General features: G+C 34.1%; 1 long non-coding RNA gene across 1 annotated transcript in view; it reads right to left on the bottom strand.

The window, feature by feature from the left end:
• Positions 1-2,213: 2,213 nt before the first annotated feature.
• The window catches only part of LOC131423712 (uncharacterized), a 104,154-nt gene continuing 83,593 nt past the window's right edge, over positions 2,214-22,774 (bottom strand). The window contains exons 5-6 of the long non-coding RNA XR_009225625.1: positions 3,839-3,970; positions 2,214-2,424 (exon numbers count right to left, since the gene is read on the bottom strand). This is a non-coding gene — a long non-coding RNA (uncharacterized LOC131423712). The remainder of the gene's footprint in view (positions 2,425-3,838; positions 3,971-22,774) is intronic.

Raw genomic sequence — 22,774 nt, 5'->3', positions numbered from 1 at the left:
AACTTCCCAAACTCTGCATGTGCCTCTTCACCTGCAAACACATCAATCTCCAGAGAGAAGAAAGGTGGTCACTAGTTATTGAGCACAGTTTTTGTTCAATCATTTCCTGACCACCCATGTATGGTGTTAGCAAACCTTTTGGGTATATGATTAGATTACATTAAATTTGAATAATGGTGGTCATTGCACAACATTATGAACTTACTGAAAATCATTGCCCTGTGTGCATTTAAAATAGGTACATTTCACATCATACAAATTATACTTCAATAAATCTGTTTAAAAAGAGAAATTCTCTTAATATTTTTACTAATGGAAATTTTACTCAAGAATTTTTAAACTTTTATACTTTCAGGGTGATTATTCCAAATAGGAAACAATTCCTAAGCACTTGTCCTCTAAGCATCTTCCCCCCCCCCCCCACTCATTTACTTAAAAATTCATGAATTTACAAGATAACCACTCCATCTCTAAAAACAGATCTATAAAAACAAAGATTAATTTTTTCATGTAAAAACAGAGGAATTGTGGTATTAAAAATGCAAAACTTCATCTTTTTCCCTTGTGAAATAACTTATTCTTCCTCTCCTTAGGAGAGTTGCATCTGTGAGCTCCAGGATGCGTTTAACACCCCTAAGCACTTGGCTGTGATGTGTTCCCACCCAGAAAATTGAAGCCTTTCCACCCTTACTACTCTCCACCAGTCCCTGGGAGTTCCTGTGTTTCTGTCATTATTAACCCAACTCAAGGATCTGTGAATTTATTTGGAATAGGAGGTCCCCGGCTGACTTTCAACTATTTTCCTTAAGGTGCTCCAACATTGTTGGTCATGTTGTTGATCCTCCCACCCTCTCAGGGTGTCTTATATGATCCAGGAACTGTTTTATGGAAGTTCCAAGTCTAACCCTCTATCACTTATCAGAGTGGCCTGCAAAATGGATCTTGAGGAGATGCAGAAGAATTCCACTAATTCTATACATTCCTCAACCCTTCATCACCTCCATTTCCTTCAAACCCCTGCCTGTGCTCTTCCTGAGAGTGCTAGAAACTCATGCCACCCACTGTCCAGGAGTTTTTAGATGGCGCCTTTAGTATTCCTTCTTAACTCTATCACTACTTCATAGCCCCTTGGACACAACTGAATCTTTATTGTGATACCAAAGATCCAGTAGAGCAAGAGTGATGGAAATTTTAAGAAATTCAATTCAGATGGTTTCCACCAAATAACGGCCAATATTATTAAGCTTTTAAGCTAAATGACTACAGATAGTTGTTTTTTCTAGCAGAGTCAAAATGTGTATTGGCATTTAATTTTATTCTGTCACATATAGACATACAGATGGGAATACTGTCTTCTTTTTGTTGCTTTGAATCAATTATACTTTTTTGTTACAGCTCATATCTGTTGTCATTTGCTTTCTTCTTTTCAGTTCTGAAATACTTTTTAAGTGTGGTTTAAAATTTTTAAGTAATGAAGACTCTTCCAATTTCATGGACTATAACAAGCTTATTTTGGACATGGTCTTTCTCATTTTAGGGCCATTCCATATCTCCTTTTTCACCTTCTTTGCCCAATCATTTAAATGCACAAAATAAAATTTATAACTGAGAAATTCTTATTGATATTCTATTTTTATTTTAACATAACCATATAATTTATATTCAATGCTTACTTTCCGTTATCCATGGGATCTTTTGGGAAGTAAAAAAAAATTGGCTTTGTTCTTTCAACTTGTTTCATTTAACAGTCTCTGGTACTGTGCCTTTTTATGACAGCTTATGAATCCCTGCCTCACATTTAAAAGAACATCAAGAATGATTGGTTTATTGTGAAGAGGATAATAGTGCAAAATTTAGTGAAGTAGCCACGCTTGGGATGCACTTAACTCACCTTTAATGTTATACTCAAATGTCAAAAGGTACAAACATCTTGGTGCCATTAAGACTCTCTCTCTGTAGGTAAGAATTCAATGCAAGCATCTCTCACTGTCACTTACATGGTGAATATAATGGCTCACAAGATCATTAGAAATAGGATCATGCTTTATACTTTATCTGCCAGACTTTTAAATGCAAATGCTTTCAATGGAAATTCTTCATATACTTTACTAATTTTTGTTGTTAGTAATAAAAAATGTTTAAAAGCATATGCTAAGCTTTGAATGTTATTTACCAGTGGGTCTTTCATGGATCCACAGATTACTTTTCCTTAACTTTCTAGAATAAAAGGAGAGACAGAAATGCCACACTTACATTAAAAAAACATCTCTCAAGGCCTGTTGACAGTATATTGAGATGGGTAGAATTCTTACTTGAATATTGCCTGAAGAGCTTCTGGATTCTGCTTTAGTCAGGGCTGTTCATATTTTGTTAATTTCATGGCATGATTTCTGCCAAATTTTTCCAAATGTAACATATAATTTTCTATCAAACAAAAAGAAAAAAAATAATGAGTTCATTTTATTTATTTGTCTATTCATTTATTTATATAAGGCTGGCAAAAGTTGGCTTACCCATCTCAGCCTGAAGATGAAACTAATAATGTAACAATTCAAATTTGTGGTCATGAAAGTGAGAAGTGAGGCCCAAATATATTTCTTTTTTTGGAAATGTTTTAATTGATTCATAATAGTTATACATAATCACACATGTATGAAATATAATTGGTTCCACTTTAGTTTCCAGTACTTCCTCTTTCTTTCTCCTCCTACCTCACCCATTTCCCTTCCTTTGCTCTACAGCTCTTTCTTCTGTTTATTTATCTATTTATTTTTAATAGGTGTTTTAAAGGTGGGATTCACTTTACTATATTTGTACATGTGTGTAGCATATTTTGGTCAATTTCATTCCTCAGTTCTTTCTTTTCCCTTAGCTCCAACCTCCCCTTCTTGTACTTCATTGATATCCCTTTTATTTTCATGGGATCACTTCCCTTTCTTTTTCTTATTTTCCTCTAGATTCTGCATATGAGAGAAAACTTTCAACTCTTGACATTCTGAGTCTGGCTTATTTCGCTTAGCATGATGTTCTCCAGTTCTGTACAGTTAGCAGCAAATCCCATAATTTCATTCTTCATGGCTCAGTAAAACTCCGTTGTGCATACATACCACATTTTCTTTATTCATTCATCTGCTAACAGGCCCTTGGGCTGGTTCCATAACTCAGCTATTGTGAATGGTGCTGATACAAGCATTGATATGCTGGAATCACTACAGTATGCTGGCCAAATACATTTATTTAACCTTCAGTGTACTGTTGGTCAGATCTTGTGTTTATGTAACTTCCTACTTGAGGTGGAGAAATTTTTACTACCATAGGTGTTTGGTTGATATTTTCTAGCTGTACTTTAATTTCATCTTCATTTTTTCCCCACAATTCTAAACATCTTAAATTGTTTATTTTCAGAATCCCTGACAAAATACCATACATGTTAGACAACACTTTGTATGCCAGGATTTTGGGATATAAAAATATAAGAGCTACTTTTATTGGTCCAAAAACATGCAGAATAAAATATAATATGTATAAATATTATGTAGAAATGACTCTTCTATTAAATCTTTTAGGGAAATATGTTAATATAAAATATTTCCCAGGAACATGTGATTTGTATCAGTATTTAGGAAACATTTTAACATGGATTGGGGAAGTGAAATCTGTCTTTGATGATGAAGGTAAAACCAGTAGGATCACTAATTTCTATTAATTGCCAGCTCCTTTCCATGCTAAACCAAGGTTAAAGCCTTAGCAGTATCCTCTGAAGGAAAAATATCATAACCCACCTCATCCTCAGTACTGTCAGTCACTCCTCTCCTCCCCTCACCTGTTGATCACCTACCTGCTCAGAAAGAGAACCATTCAAGTCAGGACTTTTCCACTGATGTATAGACTGGAGGAACAAAGTGAAAAGGTGTTTGTTTCTCTCCTTCTCCCTCCATATATTCTGTTATATCTGTTTCTCCCTTTGAATCTGTTTGTAAAATAGTAGAAAATGGGTGGATAAATAAAATTCTTAGTTAAATTATTCCATGTCTTATTCCTAACATACTTTATCGAATAACTCTTTGATATTTGGGACAATTGAGTAACCTTGATTGGAACCTGGCAGTTCAGTTTCAAGACAGTTCCTCTATTTTTGTCCCTCACTCCTAGCAGGATCTAGCAACGAGTATGTGGTTGAAATACACAAGGAAAGGCTCTATGATTTCTAGAGTGAGGTTGCAAGGGCTTCTTACCAATCTTTTAATGCAAAACTCATCTAAGTTCTTCTGGCCTTTAACAAATTTAAAGTGAAAATCATGACAAAAATTCTGAGTGAGTTAGGCAGAAAAATGCTTTTCCAATTATATCTATGTCTCAGTGCCCATGTATGTCCATTGCACAAAAAGAGGAATTATATTGGAAGATAGAATTGTGATTGTTAATTCACTGACAGGAAGATAGGGACATTAATTATTGTTTATTTTCCTGTGCCAAATGGAATCATGAAGGTCTTTAACTGAGGATAAAGGAGAAAAAAGAGAACCAAAGAGACTTCAAGTCATTCATTCAAGAATAATTATTCAAGAGAGGATCTTTTCTCAAACTAGCAATAGAAGGGAACTTCATCAACTTGATAACAAGAATCTACCAAAAAAAAAAAAAAGAGGTTTACAGATAACAGTGCTACATGGTGAATGACCAAATGCTATCCTTGTAAGAGAAAGATCCAAGTAAAGATGGCCCCTCTCAACACCCTTATTCAACCTAATAGTGGGAGTTCTAACTAATGAGGGCAAGAAGAAACATTAGAAATTGGTAAGGAAGCAGACTGTCTTTGTAGAAGGCATAATTACTTATGTAGAAAATTCTTGGGCTGGGATGGTAAAATGCTTATCTAGCATATACAAGGTCCTGGGCTCAATCTGTAATACCACACACACACACACACACACACACACACACACACACACCAGAAAAAAAAAACTACATTCCTAGGAAAACCACAAAAGAACTGGATCAATTAAATAAGTTCAGCAGTCACAGGTTACAAGATAAACGTGTAAAATCCATTGTTCTACTGTATACTAGCCAAGAAAGCATGAAAATAGAAATTTTAAAAATTATACCACTTATAATACTCATAAAATATCAAAGTGTAAACTAAATAAAGGATACACAAAACCAGTATATTGAAAATTACAAAATGTTGAAGAGAGAAATGGAAATTAAAAATATCATAAAAAATAATAACCAGTGACAATAGCAAATGCTGTCCATGAAATAGAGAAGCTAGATCATTTATGCAGCACTGGTGGGAATGTAAAATCTACATTCACACTAGAAGACATTGTGGCAGTCTCTTACAAAAGTAAATATGCAATTAGCATATGACCCAGCAATTGCACTCCTGAACATTTATCATAGAGAAATGCAAACTTACGTTTTTGTTACAACCAGTGCATGAATGTTCTTAACAGATTTATTCATAATCATCTCAAATTAAAATTCCCTAGATGTCTCTATAGATAAATGAATAAATAAACTATAGTTTCATGGGATGTTACTCAGGGACACAGAGTGGACTACTGAGATAAACAGAACTTAGAAGAATGTCAAGAATGACACTGAATGAATCCCAACACCCTATAGTATTATTTTACTTAGGAACCTTTCTTGAAATGGTAAAGTTCTACAAATGAGAAACAGATAAATGGATGCCCAGGATTAAGGAAGAAAGAGTAGAAGTTGGCTGAAAAGGAACAGGTATGGCAGTAAATGATCTGATTAAGGGATGCTGTGGTAAAGTCTGTATCTTACTCTACCAGTTATCAATATCCTGACTATTGTATTTTATTATTTTTGCAAGATTTTATCATGGTCAGAAACTACATAAAAGGTATGTGTAACTACTTTATATTATTTCTTGTAACTGCATATGAATATGTAGTTATCTAAAATAAAATATTTAAACTTCTAAGAAAATCACAAACAATACTGCTAAAAGATTGTTACCTATTTCCAAGAGATGTTAGAACATTAAATCCATATTTTAAATGAATTGATTGGAAATTGTTTTGATAAATTCCTATCTTAATGTACATTTACCTGAATGTGATTTTTATTGGCGGTTTTCACTTTAACATTTGCCAATTTTATGTTTTACCTATTGCTGGATATTTACTAGGAAGTTTTTTTTTTTTCTCCTTCTGGTCTGTTAACAGTTGTTTCATGCTTCCTGCAATGATTGGAGAGTAAATTTGGTTTTGGAAATAGTTTTTAATTAAATCTTGCATATAATAAATATATCAGGTACTCACCCTGGCGTAATATCTTATTTGGTTTAAAAACACAAGGAGATTTAAAAAAAAGAAAGAAGAACAAACTAAATACAGAACTACCATATAATCCAGCTATCCCACTGTCCCACTCCTGGGTATATATCCAAGGGAAATAATGCCAACATAGAAAGTAGATACCTGCATGCCCATGGTTATAGTGGCACTATCCACAATAGCTAGATAGGGAATCAGCCTAGGTTACTGTCAACAGAAGATTGGATAAAGAACAAAGATAATATGGGTTAAACATACTGTGAAGGATTATTAAAGCGTAATGAAGAACGAAATCTTTCATTTACAGTAAAGTGGATGGAACTGAAAGATACCATGTTAAGTGACGTAAGCCAGATGCAGAAATGCAAATACTGCATGCTCTCTGTCATATGTGGAAACAAACAAAAAACACAATCTGAAAATGGGAAAGGGATTAATAGGGTTTTGGGAAGGATGTCGGGGGAAATGGAAAGGGAATGAGGGGAAGACGACTTAGAATGATGGACAGCAGAATCAATGTGTGATGTATGTGTGTAGGGAAATATCATGGTGAATCCCATCCATTTCTACAATTAAAGTATTAACAATTTTAATAACAAAAGAAAACATGATAAAAATACAAAATGAACTGATGTTATTTGGATATTTAAACCATCTCTGGAATCAGTTTCCAGCAAGGTGTTTCAAATGTGCTTTTAGTGAAGTAAAAATTGTGGTGACCTGTTAATCACCCTTCCAGTCATTACCTGTCCAAAGCTCCGGGCTTCCTTTATAATCTAAGGAGTGGACCTTTCTTTCTCAGAGACTGATGCCCATGTCTGGTTACAGACTAGAGGCAGGAGAACCTACTTTGACTTTTACACTTAATAAATCAGCTGCAAACATTTTGTGGCTTCTCCAGTGGAAATCTGGATCTCCAAAGTAGTAGTTCCCACAAAAGATTAATTCTGCTAGAAGTTACAAATATCATTCCTTAGAACTAAAAGTAGAGATTGTATTTGTCATTTAATGAACAGCCATAAAGGCATGTTTTTGTCTTAGATAGACTGATTAACCCAATTGATACATACACAGTGAGGAAGGAAAATTTAATCTGCAACACAGTTCTTCCAATAATTCAGAGCCTTCAACAGAGATCATCTCATTAAGAATCACCAACTGAGATGTTCTTTGAAGGAGAAGAAAAGAGAGAATGAAAAATAAAAGATAAAAATGATGACCATAAACTCTGTCTTTGTGACTGGTTACAGAAGCAAGAACTATGATAGCTTTGTATGTTTTTTTTCCTCTGTACACATTATTTTGTATATTAGGCATTTTATTTCTCTTCCTTTTTCCCCTATATACTTCAAAATTTTTGCTTTTAATAAACTTTACAATTTGACTTTACATTTGCAAAATGTCTAGATACATATGTGGCTTTATCAGTAAAGGAATTAACATTTCTAGAGATGAATTCATGGGCAATCCTGGGAAAGAGCATCTTTGATGAACTAAAGCTGCTTTTTGAGTTTTCTAAAGCAAAGTGGTTTTTATGGCAGATTAGATGTGGGTGGGAAGATGTGAGGGGAAGCCAGGTGTTCAAGGATGTGGACTGTGTTAGAACAAATTTGCCACCTTCATCTCCACACTTTTCCCTTGGTACCTTCCTCTCTCCTGCCACACAGATCTGCAAACTCTCTTTCTTGGCTGCCCTGACCAGCTGCCTTCCTGTTGTGTTCTACCAATGGCAAGAAGGAAAAAGAGAATGTCCCCTTCTCTGATCGCTCCTTTCCCTCTGGTAGTGATGCTATTATACCAAGGGCATGCCAGTGGCACTAGTAGAAATAGCGGTAGTAGTGACAAAAATAGTTGTGACAGTGATAGTGACAGCATTCTGGTGACAGGGATGGTGGCGATTGAGAAAGCAGCAGCAACTGGTGAATGTGGGAATCTGGATTCCTTCTCAGGCTCTACAAGAGCAGTCTTGGTGGTATAATGAGCCTTGGCTCTGTGGTGACATTATCCTTCTCTTTCTTTCCAAGAGTGGGGAAGCTTTCCCAGCAACTCAGTTTGGTGAAATATTACCTAGTCCTTTTTTCTTCTTCTTCTACCCACTTTTGACTCTGTACAACAGAATATTATTAAACTTCTCCCTTATTTAAAGTAAATGGGGCTATTTCATTTAACCTGATTAGATGCTGATGTGATTTAAGTATACATCAGAGAGAACATTTTGAATATCTGTAGCATAAGAACAGTCATAACATCAGTTAACATTAATTAAGATCTATAATAGTTCAAGTATCTATTGTTACATGTTTAATAAAAACACAACAGAATGTTATACAGTCATCAAAAAAAATGACTGTAAAAATATATACACCCACCTGCAGCAACAGGCATAGATATCAGCAATATAGTTTTTATAATACTTTTTAAAATGAAACATATGAACACAATATAATCAATTACATTAAGGTGTGCATTTCACAGTCTTTTAGTATATTCCAAGAGTTGTAAAATCATTACCATCTAATTTTAGAAGGTTTTACATAACCTCCAAAAGAAACCCTATACCCTTTTGTCAGTTAGTATTCATTCCACATTCCAGCTACAGCTGTAGGAAACTCTAACAAACTCTTTGCATCTATAGATTTGCATATTTTGGACATTTTAGATGTTGTAAGACATACAACATATTTTCTTCCTGATCAACTACTTTCAGTGAGTGCTACATTTCCAGTGTTTATCCATGTTGTAGCATGTATCTGCACATACATTCCTCTTCATAAAATAAAATTTGTATGAACATATTACATTTTGCTTAATTCATCAGTTCTTTTCACTTTTTCACCATAATGAATAATGTTGCTATAAACAACCATGTGTGTGTTTTAGTGTGGTTGTATGTTTTCATGTCTCTTGGATATATACTTATTAGTGAAAATGCTGTGTCATATGGTTGTCTGTATTACACATTGTGAGGGAACAACAGATATTTTTCCTCTGTGGCTCCACCATTTTACAGTCCTCTAGCACTGTGTAAAATATTCAATTTCTCCATACTCTAACAAATCATTGCTGTCTTTTTCATTTAAGCCTCCTTAGGGGGTATGAATGGGTATTTTGTGATGGCATTAGGATGCATCATCCTGAAGACTAATGATGTCAAACATCTTTTTATTTGTTCATGGGCCATTTGGATATTATCTTTGGGAAAATGCCTATTCGAGGTCTTTGCCTCTTTTTTTAACATGATAATTTGCATTTTGTTATTGATTCATAAGAGTTTGTTATATATTCAGACGCAAGCCGTTTTATCAAAATAGCACTTGAAAATATTTTCTCTCATTATTGTGGGTTGTCTTCAGTTTCTCAGTGACATCCTTTGAAGCATGAAGGTGTTTCTTTGGGATGAAGTCCAATTCATCTGTTTCTTTTATTTGTTTATTCCTCTGGCATCATATTTAAAATATAGCTCTACCTCAAATATGAGTGATTTACTTCCATGATTTCTTCTAAAAGTTGTACAGTAATATCTCTTCATGTAGGTATTTGATCCATTTTTCAATTAATTTTGGGGCATGTTATATGATAGAAGTCCAAAGTCATTATCATGATAGAAGTCCAAAGTCATTATCATGGCAAATTCAGTTGTTAATAGCAATATTTGTTGAAAAACTATCCATTTACTCTTTAACCATCTGGGTGCTTTTGTTGGAAAGCAGATGATCATAACCATAAAAGATTATTTCTGGACACTTAATTGTACACAGTTGGCTTGTGTATCTATCCTTATGTCTATATCATACTATCTTGATTACAGTGGTTTTGCAGTATATTTAAAACTCAGGAAGTGTGAGTTTCTAAATGTGTTGCTCTTTTATCTATATTGTTTTGCTATTCTGTATGCCTCAAATTTCCTTATAAATTTTAGAGTTCACTTGTCAATTTCTACAAAAAAGCCAACTGATATTTTGCTCTAAATTGCGTTGAAGTTGTAGTTAAATTTGAGGAGTATTACCATCTTAAAAATGTTAAGTTTTCCAATCAATGAACATGGAATTTCTTTCCATTTCTTTGTCTTGTTTCTTTTTTCAATATTTTTGGCATAAAATCCTGTATATAAGCTGAATTTGTTCCTATATATTTTATTTTTATGCATTATAAATGGAATAATTGTCTTAACACAATTTTGTAACAGTTTCTAACATGTGGACATACATTTTTTTAAAAAAAATATCTCATATCCTGAAACTTTGATGAATTCATTTTTTTGTTCAATGTTGTTTTAAGGAATTCATTGGGATTGACTATATGCAAGACCATGCTATCTACAAATTTTTTCCTTTTCAATTTGGGTGGATTTTATTTATTTTTCTTGTTTAATTGCCTTGGTTAGAATGTCAGTAGATTGGTGAAAGGATATGGGGAGAGCTGACATCCCTATGGTATTTCTAATCTCTTTACTCCCAGATTGTCTATTTTTTCTTCACTGAGTTCCAGTAGTTTGTCCTATCCTAGGAGTTTGTTCAAATTTTCTCATTTATATAATTTTTGACATGCAGTTCCTTATTATAGTCACTTATAATTCTATTTATTTTTTAAATTTGTTGTGTTTGGAATGGGTTCGATGTTGTTCCTGCTGGTCTCACATTCCTGGGCTCAAGCTCTCCTCCTGCCTCAACCTTCAGTACAGGTGGGACCACAGACATGCACCACAGAAGTATCAGGCTCAGTGCTATTTATTTTGTGAGGTTGTAAATGGTGTCACCTCTTTTCTGATGTTAATGAACCTGTTAGTCAGCTTTCCATCACTCTGGCAAATATCTGAGTAAAGGATATCAGAGGAGGAAAGGCTTATTTTGGCTCACTGTTTTAGAATTTCAGATCACTGTGAATCATGGACCACCACTGTAGACCCATGGCAAGACAGAACACCATGGTGGGAAGTTCGTGGTGGAACAGAACTGCTCACCTCATGGTGACCAGGAATCACAGAAAAAGGGGGAGGAGAGAGATATAGAAAGGGTCCAGCAACAAGACATACCCTTCTAGGGCCTTCCTTCAGTGACCCTGCTTTCTCCATTTAGGCCCAATCTCTATGGTTTCCATCATATCCCAATAGTACATTCAATTATGAACCAATCAATAGATTAAATTATTGATGAGATCAGGGATTTCAGGATATAATCACATCCTGATAGCCCCACCTCTGAACTTTCATGCATAGGGGCCAACCCTTTAGTACTTGAGCATTTCAGGTGAGATTCCAGGTCCAAACCAGACAATAAGTATGTTCGCTTCTCTTGATCCATCTTTCAGAAGGATTGTCATTTTTGTTCATCTTTTCAAAGAACCAACTTTGGTTTTTATTGATTTCCTGTAATATTTTTTTATTATCTAGTTCATTTATTTTCACTTTGATTTGTATTACTTCCTCCTTCAGTTTCTTTGGGGTAAGATTTGAGCTCATTCTTCCAGTTTCTTAATGTTGAAGGTACCAGCTTCCTTTGTGATTTCTTTTTTTTTTTTTTTTCAGTATTGGGCATTTGAACTCAGGGGTACTTGAACACTGAGCCACATCTCCAGCCTTATTTTGTATTTTATTTAGAGACAGGGTCTCACTGAGTTGCTTAGAGCCTTGCTTTTGCTGAGCCTGGCTTTGAACTCATGATCCTCCCATATCAGCATCCCCAGCCGCTGGGATTACAGGCATGCGCCACTGCGCCCTGGGTGATTTCTTCTTGATCCTTTCAGTATTTAGGAATGTGTTTATTACACTCCGCCTACTTGTGCATTTTTCCAATTTCCTTCTGCTATTTATTTCTAATTTAGAGAAAAACCCTTTTATGATGTCAATACTAAAAATTTGTTAAGACTTATTTTTTGCCCTAAAATGTAGTCTGTCTTGGAGAATATTTCCTTCTGTAAGTTAAAAGCTTATATTCTTTTTTGTGTTTTTGATTTGAAACAGAGTCATGTTGACCAGGCTGGTTTCCAACTCTTAGAGTTGAGTGATTGCCCCCTTCATCCTCCCAAGTAGCTGAGAGTACTAGTGTGTGCCATTGCATCTGGCTAAAATACAAATTCTGCTCTAATCTGATGGACTTTTTTATAGATGCCTTTTCATTTTAGTTGATATACAGTGTTCTTTAAGCCTTCCACTTTATTTTTCATATTTTATCTGATTATTCTACCCATTATTGTTTGTTCTATCCATTACTGAAGAGAGTCTTTAAGTCTCCAACTACTATTCTTCATTGTGTATTGTTAAATTCAATGTTGACAGATTTTGTATAATGTACTTTGGGATCATTTTGTTTTCAAAAGGGTGTTGAAATGTGTTTATAATTGGTATGTCTCTTTTGTGGAATATTTTTTAAAAATTCTCTTTTCTTGTAATAAATTTTGTCTTAAATTGGACTTTGTTGAATGTTAGTATAGCCACCCCAGTTCTTTCTGGCTATTACTTACATGGTGATTACTTACATGGTAATTCATGCTGTTTCTTTATTTAAATATGAAGGCATCATCTGTAGATGTAATGTTTCTTTCTTATTTTTTACCCTCTCAAATCCACTCTGCCAACCTCTGCCTTCTAGTTAAAATGTTCAATTCATTTATATTTAATGTAATTACTGATAAAAGGATTTATGTCATTCTATTTGCTATTTGTTTTTGGTATGTCTTTTATATTTTCTCTATTATTATTCCTAAATTAGTCTTCTCTTTTTTAAAGAAATAGATCTAGTACAGTACTTTTAGTTTCTTTGCATTTTATCTTACTATATTTAACACTAATAACAGGTTTAAGAGTATTCAAACAGAATACAGAAGAGTTGCTCCAATATTTCTCAATTTCCTCTGGTGGGGTATTAATATAATCAAAATTGCATGTTCAAAAATTAAAGATTCATAACAATTATTGTTTTATATGGTTATATTTTAAATTAAGTAGAAGAAAAGTTACAGAAATATATTTCTAATGTGTTTGGTATTTACATAACTGCCTTCATGTATGCTCTTACTCTCTATGTGTTGCCTGAGCTAATGTCTAGTATCCTTTCACTTCATTCTGTAGAACACACTTTAATATTTTTTATAGGAAAATTCTGCTTTTGATGAGTTCTGTTATTTTTCATGGGAATGTTTACTTTTAACCCTAATTTTCTGAAGGATAATTTTGCTGCATCTAGAATTTCAAACACACAATTTTCTTTAAATGCTACTACTTTCCAGCCTTCATGAGGTCTTAAAAGAAATTAGCTATTGGAATTATTGAGGATTCCTTGTACATGATATATTTTTTGTTATTGTTCTTGAAAGTCACTGTCTTTAGGTTTGGAGTTTTGAATATATCCTACTTGGTGTATATTCAGCTTCTTGCTCATGGTCATTAATGGTTTTCCTCAAACTTGCTCATTAGTTCTTCAAATAGTTTTTCTTTTTATCTCTCTTTGCTTATTATGAAACTCTCAGGGTACATATGTTGATATGCTTGGTATTTTCTGTGGGTCTCTGAGGCTATGTTTATTTTTCATCATTCTTTTTTTAAACTTTTTTTCTGCTACTCTTAATGGATAATCTCAATTGACTTAGCTTTAGGTTTTTAAATTCCTTTTTATCTGCCAGCTCAAATATGCTGTTGAATCCCTCTGGTAATGTTATTTTAAAAATTTCAATCATTGTACTTTTCTATTTTAGTTTATATTTTTATTGTTTCTTTTTAGTTATATGTAACATTAGGATTCTTTTGTATATATTAAACAGATGAAATATAATTTGCTCAAATTCATTCTCCTTTCCATCTCATCCTCTTCCTCCCTGTTCCATTCCTATACTCTACTGATCTTTCTGCAGTTTACTTTTAGATTATTATTAATTTTATTTATTTATTTATTTGTTGGTTAGCATCTTGTGCATGTACATGATAGTGAGATTCACTATGGTATATTTATATGTCCACATAGGAAAGTTATATTAGTTTTGGTGGAATCCCCCAATTTCCCTTTCTCTCTCTTTCTCTCTCTGCCTTATTTTGGACTAGCTTCCACATATTAGAGAAAATATTCAACCTTTGGCTTCTTGAGTCTGGCTTATTTCACTTAGCATGATAGTCTCTCCAGTTCTATCCATTCACCAGCAAATACCATAATTTCATTTTTTTCTATATCTTTTATATTTTTTTATATCTAAGTAATGCTCCATGGTACATATATACTGCATTTTCTTTATGCATTCAGCTGTTCAAGGGCATTTATATTGGCTCCATAGTTTAGCTATTTGTGAATTGGGCTGCTAAAAATATTGATGTGGCTGAATTGCTCTACTAGTTTGTACTAATGGTAGATCTTTCTGATGTCTACTATGGAGTGGGATAGCTGGAGCACATGGTGCTTCCTGATCTTCTGATAGGACATTAATAGCCAGAATATATAAAGAACTCAAAAACTTGATCCCCCTCCAAAAAAAAAAAAAATAACCCAACTAATAAATGGGCAAAAGATCTTCTTGAAAGAAATTCAATTGGCTAACACATACATGCAAAAATGTTTAACATCTCTATCAATCAGGAAAATGCAAGTCAAAACTACTACATTGAGATTTTATCTCAGTCCAGTCAGAATGGCAATTATCAAGAACACAAATAATAAGATGTGTTGGTGAGGATGTGGAGAAAGATGGACACTCACCCATTGTTGGTGGGATGGTAAGATAGTACAACTCCTCTGCAAAAGCAGTATGGAAATTTCTCAATCATTTTTAAACTATGGGATTTCATTTTTTAATATAATTTCTGTGTTTTTATTGAAAGTATTTATTTAGTAGAAAGTCATTCTCAAACTGTTTGTTAGTTCTTCAAACACAATATCCTTTAGTTCTTTGGACATATTTATAATACTTGATTGAAAGACTTGGTTTAGCATGTCTGACATCTGGACTTCTCTAGAAACAATTTCTATTGAGTAGTGTTTTTCCCGTGCCTGGTTCATATTTTTATGTTTCTGGGTTTGTCATTTAACTTTTATTGAAAACTAGCCTTTAAATAATAACGTCCGATTACTTCATTGCCCTCCTCTGTTAGGAGTTGTGTTAGTTGTTGTTTTTGCTGTGTTGTGTGTATGTGTGACTTCCTTTAAAAATTTTTAAAATGTTGTAGATTTTGTCCTGTGCCACCACTTTAGTTTCTTTGGTTGTATTAGGGGAAGTTACAATATAGACATAGATTTTCTTACATGCCTTATACCACAAGTTTCCCATCCTTGTGCGCACACACCAGAATATTCCTTCAATATTATGGCAATTTACAACTCTGCCTTATACCTCAGTTTAGGCTTTTGTAGGTATGCAAAGTCAGGCAGAGATAAAAGTGTATACATAGAATCTTCTACATTATCAGGGACATGTTGGAGATTTTTCAAGTTCCTAGTCCTCTCATATCCTATATTTATTTTCAAATTTTTGTGAGAGACTCTTGTTTACTTAACCAGTATTTCCACTGGAGGAATCTACAATGGTAAACAATTGCTGCAGATTGTCTATGGCAAATGTCCTGGGGATCATTCATTTTCACTGAATGGATTATGAATCAAATTAAACTGAGACAAAGTTTGTGAATGAGTTTCTTCTAAGTAACTGCCAGATGGGTGCGAATGTGACAATTCTCTGGAGAAAGAGTTTTAGGGGACTCCAAATATATTCTCCCCCATGTCTGCTAGTCTACTCTTCCACAGGTAGAAAAACTATGAGACTTATGCAGTGAGGTATTTAAAATTCTATGGAATTCACCTTGTTTTTTAATCAAAATTCAACACTTATTTCTAAACAATTGTGGATTGTTGTCAACCTTTGATTGATTTCTAGAATTCTAAAAATACTGATATTGAAAATTTTGCCTGTATTGCATTATTTACTTCTGTTTGAGAAGCAGATTTTTAAATGTTCTCAGTCATTTGGGGGTGCATCTCATCAGCAGCATGTATTCAAATGACCAAAGTCAATTCCTAAAAGATAACAGTCCAGTGTTCTTTTGCAAAATCTTAAATAGCTAAGACTACAGGAACATTCAAATAAAAAATGAAAGAAACAATAGAGATCTAACATGGGATATTGGCAATCTTGTCCAGGAAGGATAGAGAAATGAAACGGTGGGCATGCACTAATGAAAATATAACTTGAAAAAAGATTGTGGTTAAAATCCCTGAGTTCCATATGGAGATTAAATGGAAAATAAATAATGGTTTTTAATAATAGTCAATAATATTTACTACTAGTAAAATTATGAGTTTATAGCCATTTCAAAAACAACAGTAAATTAAGAAACAGAAATTCTTAAGTTAAGCTTCCTATATTTACAAACCATTTATATGTAGTATTTATGCATTCACATACAAAGAACTGTTTGCACAGTCTCCAGAAACATCATGAGAAATTCAATATAATATCTGTCAACTACTTTTCATATGTGAGAGATATAGGGTCATAAATTTAACTGAATGGACCTATTTGTTCCCTGTTTTCTTTTTCAGACTTGTAATGGAAATTAAGAAGCAATCTGTTAAGGTTTTAAAGGAAACTTATTTTTTTTCCTGTTGGTTTACATGAAGCCTAATATTTCCTTTGAGTGTTGCTATTCTACTTCACCTAGATTTTAAAGATTACCTTTGATAGTTTACATGAACTACTTTGGAAATTTTGACGTTGGAAATGTAACCAACTAAGCAATAAAAATATAGTACTTGCTTTTATGAACCTAAAATCTGATTCTAAATGGTCCCACCTTCACACATCACCATCCTCTCCTCAAAGTATACTGGGCTCTAAGCATCAGTTTGCAGAAGACATTCATGCTTGGGTGTGCTGAATTCAACCACTTATGGTGCTTCACTCATGAACCTGGCTAGGGATTTATTGTAACTTAGATGTTGTAGAAAGGCTGGATTTAGTAGAAAACACTCAAGTTTCTGAACTCTACTTTGCAATATTTTTTCTCAATTTTTTTTTGGTCTTTATTTAGTTGATATTGAGTTCCCCCTTTTTTTAAGTTGATTTTTTTTAGTCAAAAAAGGCAGCAGATGTTTTATTCTTCAATGCAAATGTGTGTAAAAACCACAAGTTAAAGAGAAAAACATATCTCTCTCTCTCTATGTGTATATATATAAAATATTGAGATAAAAATTACAGAGAAGACACTGGAGGCAAAAATAAATAAATTTACTAAAATTAATTTTAAAACTTACAGGTTATTAGAGTATTTAAAAAAAAACATATTTTAAGATTTTAAGACTTGAATGAAAGATGTTTATGAAAAAGAAATGTTGATTTCTGCAAATTTCATTGGGTAGAAGTCATTTGAGCCAAAGAGTGGGTAGGAATGTATGCTTCATCGCTTTTGCAACGGAAAAGTTGGTATCAATGGTGTACACACATGGCCCTATGATAATGGGAGGGAGAAGGTGCTGAAGGACTAAGGGGTTGCAAAGTACTGCAAGACCCATGTGGGATGGTTTCCTTCCATTTTCTACCTAATATCTCAGATGGGGATATGCTCAGTGTGCAAAACTTGTGCCCTTTATTATTAAATATTCCACTGCCAGCCACAGTTTTTTATTGTGCTCAGCATGTTCTATGTATATGTGTTCTACAAAAATGTTGCACAGTTATTCACATGGTTTATTGGCACCACAATAAATATAATAAAACGATCAACTATAGAATGGTTTATTGAACCAGTGAAAATTGGAATTATAGCAGAATAACTATGAAATAACTATATTCCATGATATTGCCTGCCTTGAAAATGTCTATTTAACTTCACAATATACACTGAAGAGTAAGGAAATAGAACTCAGGAAAGGATTGCTTATATTCCCAGCTTTCACATGGAGTATTTGGGATCATGGGAAAGTCATTTAGACTTTTTGTTTCTAGATTCATTGCAAAGCATTAGAGAACATTGTTTCCAAAGTCATGATAATTTACTCTGTGTTTGTTCAACAACTCCAAGTTTTATCATGATTTTTCAAAGTCTTGCATTATTTTGTAGCAATCTATTTTCTTTCAGATTCAGAGTAGAATGTGAGGAGTTTTTCCATTTATTTATTTTTACTGTCATATGTATTAATACATTTTCAGATCATTTTAGCTTAAAACCTACATTAAAATAATTGTATCATTTTCCTTAATGATTAAATACATAGTTTATATTGTGTAAATATTAAGCAAATTAATATATATAATTACATAACAAAGAAAGACTATGTGTTCATTCAAATTATGACATGCTTTCTAAGCTTTACTCATATTTATGGATACAGGCAAAGCCACCTTATTGTACATAATATTCTCGATGTGCACAAGTTCCTTTTGTTGATTTTTCTCTTTAAAGTGTTAGTCGATCATACATACTTAAACTTCAGTCAGCAAAAAATAAGTCACTTAATATTTAATCAAAAGCTTAGGCTGTTAACACAGAGAGCACTGAGCATGTATATTAATCATTTAATTATAAAATGTGGAAGATAGGGCAATTGACAATTTACAACACACACTGCCTTAAAAATCATCGCAGAAGTCAGCTATTTGACTTTATATTTTGAAGCTTGAATATTCTTCACACTGTTCACTATTGGGACTTGAATTTTTGAGGTAATGGGAACTGAGCCCATGTTCTCACACGTATTAGGCAAGAGCTCTGCCACTGAACTGCTCCAACACCACTAAAAATCAGTGTTCTGTCTTTTTCTGTGTCTTTGTTTCTATCAGCCTTTCGGTCTCTCTGATTTGTAAGATGGAACTTGTACAATTCAGATTGAATCATGAGCTACATCCGTTCCAGAATTAGAGGTCATAAGTGTGCCAGTACCAGTTTCTGCTGGTAAAGAAAGTGGCCACACTGAAAGGCCACCAAGGGTAGGAGCAACAGAACTGAATAAATAAATGCAAACAGAACAGGATGTCAGAGTCCAAGAAAGGTGAGCAGATGTCCTTGGTTGGGAACAGTTACCATGCCATGTCAAATATGTTATGTTCTCCTGTGTTTGTGTGTATGTATCTCCCCATGCTCTCCTTGGCAGCAAGGACACTATATGGCAATGGATGCATCTAGAAAATAGATATAGTTTTCTAAATATTTCTTCACTGAATGAATCAGTACTCAGTGAAAATTGTCTTATTCCCAGGACTGGGACGGAATAGTACAAGATGAACCTGGACCATCACACTGTGTGAAAAATAAGGAACTGCTTAAGGAATTATGAGGACAAATCAATAGAGCAACCGATTTCAGTGATTGAATCTAAAACCATTAAACTACCAAAATAGAAATTGATAGTACGAGGTTATCATCCATTGACTAAAATAATAATAAAGTTTGATAAGTATATTGATTTTCTGTGCTGTGTACCAATCCAGAAGAAAGTTAGTACGCTAAAATGGCATGCATTTATTATCTCATTGCTCCAAGAGCTGGGCACAGTGAGCCATGACTGAAGGGCTGGACAGGGCTGGGTTCCTATCTAGAGGCTTGACTGGGGATGGTCCTGCTTCCAAACCCTGTCAGGTTGTTGGTAATTCATCTCCCCATGGTTGCTGCACTCATGTTGGCCTTATATTTCTCAAGAATAGAAATAGAGACCATGACTCCAGAGTGAGTTGGCCAGGACATATATATGACAAAACATGATCATCAGTGAGACGTCGATCACCTTTGCCATATTCTACTGGTCATAGGTATATAGTATTCCTGCCCATATTCAAGGAAAAGGGATTGGACCCAGGGATCATTAGGATTTCCCTAGGGTAACATTGACACCATGAGGTTAGAATATTTAACTCAAAGTACTATCCCATAAAACGTTCTTAATTGAAAAAGGGGAAAAATGTAACACTAGTGGGAGGAGCCTGCACATGTTACATTACACAAATGATTAAAGTGTATCCAACCTGTAATGCAACAATGAATTTGTGGACTAGGGTTATAAAATACAATAAAAAACACAGCATCACTATTATGAATTTTACAGCCAAATATGCGTAACCTGAATTTTAATGTGGTGCATCAAATGAGCTGAATGGTCTTCTCCAACATATTTGGCCTATAGTCTTCAAATATGTCAATAACATCAATGTTGAGATAGTTGTCACAGACTAAAGGTAACAAAAACTACCTATATTCAACACATAGTTTTGAGCTGAAGTCTGAATAGTATTCCATAATAAGTATAGACCACATTTTCTCTATTGATAGACATGGATGGATATTATATGTTGCTTTTATCACTTGGCTATTGTGAATAATACTGCAATAAATATGAGACTCCAGCTCTCATTTATGTCAGGAGTTCAGTTCCACTAGACTTATAGTCAGGAATGAGATTGCTGGATCATATGCTGGCTCTAGTTTTAGTTTTTTGAAGGAGCCTCCAACTATTTCCCATGCCTGCTGCACCCCTTACATTCTAACCCAGTGTCAAAGTGTCCCCTTTTCTCTACATTTTCATCAGTTCATGTTGTTTAAGGAGAGCACTTATTTTACAATAGGCATTTGAGGAGGTGTGAGGCAATATTTCATTAGAGTATTGATTTGCATTTCCCTGATGATTAGTAATATTGAGCTCTCATTCTTAGTATTGTACCTCCACACAATAAGGGGTATTATCTTGATAAATTGTCTTTAATAAATGAGGAAGAGAATGAGAGGGTAATGGATTCAATTAAAAAGTGAATAGATTAATAATGGGAGTAGGGATAATATCCAGGTAAATCATAAAATGAATAATTTTTTACTCTTAACATGGAGGTACCAGGAAAGGGAAATGTGTCAGCATTGCTTCTTTAGCCTTGAAAAAGTAGTGGTGGTTGTGGTTTACCACGTAAACCTGAAGTAGATTGCCTTCTGGTCAGGGCAAGCCGAGTGGAAAAAGGTGTAGATATGTGGAAGAACATGGTGTCGAAGGAGGTGAGTGGTCTTGCTAGAGAGAGGAAAGCAGAGCAGACACACATCAGATGAATGTGGAGAAACAAAGCACCTCAAATATAGCCTCACTGCTATCTCGAGTTTAAGGTTTAGCAGTGACAACTTCATCATCATTATTAAAACATTCACTGTCTTTTCACATCACTAGAGCCTCCATTATTTTTTGAAAATTTCCAATTCATGGTCATAATCAAAACTTTCTGGTCACCACCTCTGAGGTCTTTCATGACACATCAGGTGAAGCCGATTCCAGTCACTTCTGTGATGATTCAGTACACAACTAAGATCCAGTGCACCCTTACCAGCAGGACAGAAATCTTTCCTGAGCTCTGTGATTAGCCTTGAGTGCCACAATAGTGTCTGGCTTATTTGTTCTTCTCTAATACTTAGCGTAGTTGGTGGTGGTTGGCATTTAATAAATGTTAGAGATATTTCCTTCTCAATTTTCCTGATGTTACATTCCAACTCTGTGACAGCTTATATAGTGCTGCTTAATGTAAAAAAATGATCTATCAAAAGCCAACTTAAATATTGTCATAAGATAGTGACAATTTGAGATGCTTTGAACTTGTGTAAAGGAAGAAGCAGTGCTGGCATTAAAAATATCAAAGAAGAAAACACTTCCTCCAGTAGTTGTTGTTAAATAATTTTTATGGAGGACAGAGAAAGGATAGGGACATGGAGATAAATAAAACATGAAGACTTCATTTTGCAGTTGAGTTTGATGAAGATGCTTTAATTCTTGCTTATTACTCCTTGTATTTGAACCTGAGATACTTAACATGCTTTCCCTAGGGAGAGATTTTTCACAAACCTCAGCATCATGCTAAACAGTCGCACATGACTACATAATTTTGGACTGTTTAATTCCACATCTTTTTAAAGTGTTTGACTTGAAGCTTTATTTTATTTTTTGCTACTGATTTTTTATTTTCCTCCTTTTGCTTCTGAGAGTGAAAATTAATCCAGTTCCATCCAGACTGATTACAGTTGTTAAATAAGTTACCCATAGTGGACTTTGTGAAATAAATCTGATAGTGCAATTCTCAATGGAGTGTAAAAACCTGTAATTAGTGAATTATCACGACACTTCTGAGAAATATTAAATTACCCCATTTGTCTTTTGATGATTATTCCAATGCCATATAAAATAAAAAGTGCCAAGAATACCCTGTTAAATACTGTATTTCCAACAGGATTGATTTTAACTACCACAGATTCAAGTTTTTACTCTCCAGATTCTGAGAAGGTCATCTTTAACATTTATTCATCGTATTTTTTACTTCATGGGAAGCTAATTTGATGTTAAGATGGAATATTTGTTTGAGTCATTAGATTTCACTATGGATATTTTAACCATTTGCCTCATGTAAGGCTAGTTACTTGTAACATATACCTGGAGAGGAGGTGGTGAATTCCCTCAGCACCAATATGCAAGACAAGCAATCCTGTTTGCCTTGCTGGGCTGACTCAGCTGTGCCCATCTTCAAAAGCAAAT

The sequence above is a fragment of the Marmota monax genome, unplaced genomic scaffold (genome assembly GCF_021218885.2).
Source record: "Marmota monax isolate L192 unplaced genomic scaffold, Marmota_monax_Labrador192_F-V1.1 WCK01_AAM20220418_F8-fsc00022, whole genome shotgun sequence".
Classification (NCBI taxonomy): Eukaryota; Metazoa; Chordata; class Mammalia; order Rodentia; family Sciuridae; genus Marmota; species Marmota monax.
Note: the sequence above shows the minus strand (reverse complement) of the source record. Positions and strands in the feature narration are given on the sequence as shown.